Source organism: Hevea brasiliensis, chromosome 7, assembly GCF_030052815.1.
Source record: "Hevea brasiliensis isolate MT/VB/25A 57/8 chromosome 7, ASM3005281v1, whole genome shotgun sequence".
NCBI classification, from domain to species: domain Eukaryota; kingdom Viridiplantae; phylum Streptophyta; class Magnoliopsida; order Malpighiales; family Euphorbiaceae; genus Hevea; species Hevea brasiliensis.
In genome coordinates, this window is record NC_079499.1 from 80,359,373 (window position 1) to 80,362,552 (window position 3,180).

Here is a 3,180-nt window from a genome sequence, read left to right on the forward strand (position 1 = left end):
TATATCGGTTCCTAATTTCTTTCACTTAAATTTAGAAACCGATTTCATTCGGTTTCAAAATAAAAGTATTATCTATTTATATTTAGAAACCGATTCGTATCGGTTTCAACATTCATATAATTTCCATTTTATTTACTAAAAATTAAAGTCTGTATAGAAACCGATTCCTATCGGTTTCAATTTTCCTTTGTTATATTTAGAAACCGATTTATGTCGGTTTCAAAATAAATCTAATTATTAATTTTATTTATTAAATTTTAAGGATAAATTAGGAACCGATTCATATCGGTTTTTAATTACCTAAAATTAGAAACCGATTTATATCGGTTTCAAAAGTAATGTAATTTCTATTTTATTTACTAAATTTTAAAATAAAATAGAAACCGATTCCTTTCGGTTTCTAATTACTCAATAAATTTAGAAACCGATTGCTTTTGGTTTCAAAATTTACTTAAAACGTTAGAAACCGATTCCTATCGGTTTCTATTTTCTTTTATTATATTTAGAAACCGATTAATGTTGGTTTCTAATTCCAAAGTTATTTAGAAACCGATTGCTTTCGGTTTCAAATATTAAATTGTTCTCTAATTATATTTATAATTTCTATATTATTTACTAAATTTTCAAAATAGAAACCGATTATTATCGGTTTCTAATTTCTTCACTGATGCTTAGAAACCGATAACTTTCGATTTCAAAATTTATTTATTATATATTTGATTTAATAAATTTTAAAGTAAAGTTAGAAACCGATTTCTGTCGGTTTCAAAATCAATGAAATTTTAAAATAAATTAGGAACCGATTTATATCGGTTTCTAATTCTTTTAGTTATATTTAGAAACCGATAGCTTTCGGTTTCAAAAATTAAAGTGTTATCTAATTATTTTTATCTAATTTTAATTTTAATTATATAGAATTATATTAATTTTATTTTCATAAAACTATAGGGGACAATTTAATTTCAAATATATATATTATATTAATTTTTTTTCAACTATATTAATTTTTTATACTATTCTAGAGAAATGTCTTTCATAAACTTACGCTATTAAAATAATTTAAATCAATAATTAATTATATTTTATAAAAATTAAAAAATATTTACAAATAAATACTAATTTAATACTAGCTCCATTCTATGTCAATAATTTTTAAAATTTTTTATAAGAATTAAAAAATTATTGGATAAATATTTTTATAAAAATAATATTAAAAATTAATTAAAATTTCTTTATAATATCATTGAAATGTAAAAATATGTGAAAAAAAATAAATATATTGAGAATAATAATAATTAAAGTAAAGTTAAAAAATAATTAATATTTTCATAATTTTTTAAAATAACAAATAAAATAGAAAATTTTTTTTTAAATGAGTGCTAAATTACATAAAACTACGTAGTTTTAAGGATAGGTGACCTTAACAAACCTAAAACACTCCTCTGTTCTTCATTGCCGCCCCTTGCTTCTTAAAGTTTCGATCACTCCTAGACGCGACGCCCTCAGTTGAACGAGTGTCTTGCTGTCAAGCTAGCTGTTGCATTCCTTCACGAAGCTCATCATTCAAATTTTGTGTATGTTTGGGGGTGTGGCGATTGGAGAATAGTGTTGTGGTGAAAAACCTTGTAGGTGATTCCATAGGTGATTGGACAAATTCTTCAATTTTTGTATTTCTGGGGATGTGTTGTTACTTGCGTCTAGCAGATTGCTTTGATTTTTTTTTTTTTTCTAGTTATCCAAATACATGATTGAATTATGTCCATCCCCTTTCTAATTTCTTATTGGGTAAAATTTCCTGATACTTATGATTTTGACATAATATTATCGTTTTCTTTTTATTTGTAGCTTATTTGATGCGAATTTGATGTACTTATAGTTTAGGGAACTTTTATATAAGTATAGTCGCTAACTACCAGCATGATGTTGGTTGTGATCATGATAGTGCAACTGAAAGTTTGCTTTAGGGTACATCAGATTTTTTATTTATTTTTTTCTTATGAAATAAGTGTTCAAAATGTAAATAAGTAGTGTTTTGAATAAGATTATGGTTTTTGCAATGATTGCATTCAGATCATTTAGTTTTTTGCTGCTATCAGGTATTGCATTCCAGGCTACAAAAATTAGGATCTGTAGAGAAGCATAAGGTTTACCTCTGCCTCAGCACCCTTTTGTGCAATTTTAATAAGCTTGCATTTATAGAAGTGTTCATGCTAACTGGAAAAAGTAGAAACATTAAAGGGGAGCTGTAGTAATGGGCCAACTTTAGGTTTAAATCTCACTAACAAAATTAAATTTAAAAGATTAGAGGAGATAAATTGCATCCTTTGTTGAAAACAGAAAAGTTAGAACTCCTTTTTTTCCCATTTTAATTTTGGACACATTCTGCATTCATTTTAGTTATCAGAGCCTTTAATCTCTGTACGTAACAGGTGTACATGTACCAGAATGACTAATGAGAGAGAGAGAGAGAGAGAGAGAGAGGGAGAATCCTAATATTTCCGGGGTTGTTGCTGCTGTTGTTAAAGTAGCTATTATAATTATGATCACTATTGATAGTAGTAATTTTTTGTGCATTTAGTTTGCCATTATGCATAAAGAATATGATTTGGTGCTTCTTTTTTGTCCTGTATTGAACAGTACAATTATAGCGGTGGAATAATTACGTTTGATGAATTGCATAAAGACCTTGCAATTGGTTTGGCATCCTCTGCAATAAGGCAGGAAGTGTCACCAATATAAGCCTTAAAGATTCTGGTCTGAAAGGTACGCTTCAGAGTTTCAGTTTTCCATCCTTTCCCAATCTTGTCTGCTGTAACCTTAAATAATCCTATTAGTTATATTGCTTAATGCATTAGTTTGTGGAGTGTTAGTTTATTAGTGACAAAAGTGGAGTAGGATCTCTGTAAAACAATGGCTAGAACTTGTTCACCAGTTACCCATGTCCATTGTTTCTGCACCTTATTTACCAAATATCATTGTGATATTTTGTGGAGCTTGGCATTTTCTCTAAATTTACAAATTTAATGAAAGCTTGTTTGCCTCTTGAGGCCTTTCAATTGCTTTTTCTTTTTGCAAAGTTTAAATTTATTTCTTTGTTGTAAATTGTAAAATACAATTTGTAATATTTAGGTAAAAGCATGTAATGTATAGATTGAAGATTGAAAGAAAACAATTTGGAAA

General features: G+C 27.2%; 1 long non-coding RNA gene across 1 annotated transcript; it reads left to right on the forward strand.

The window, feature by feature from the left end:
* Window positions 1-1,460: 1,460 nt before the first annotated feature.
* On the forward strand, window positions 1,461-2,764 carry LOC110657553 (uncharacterized). Its single transcript, XR_009150179.1, has 3 exons — window positions 1,461-1,641; window positions 2,097-2,144; window positions 2,638-2,764. It is a non-coding gene; the product is annotated as an uncharacterized LOC110657553 (long non-coding RNA).
* The last annotated feature ends 416 nt before the right edge of the window (window positions 2,765-3,180 follow it).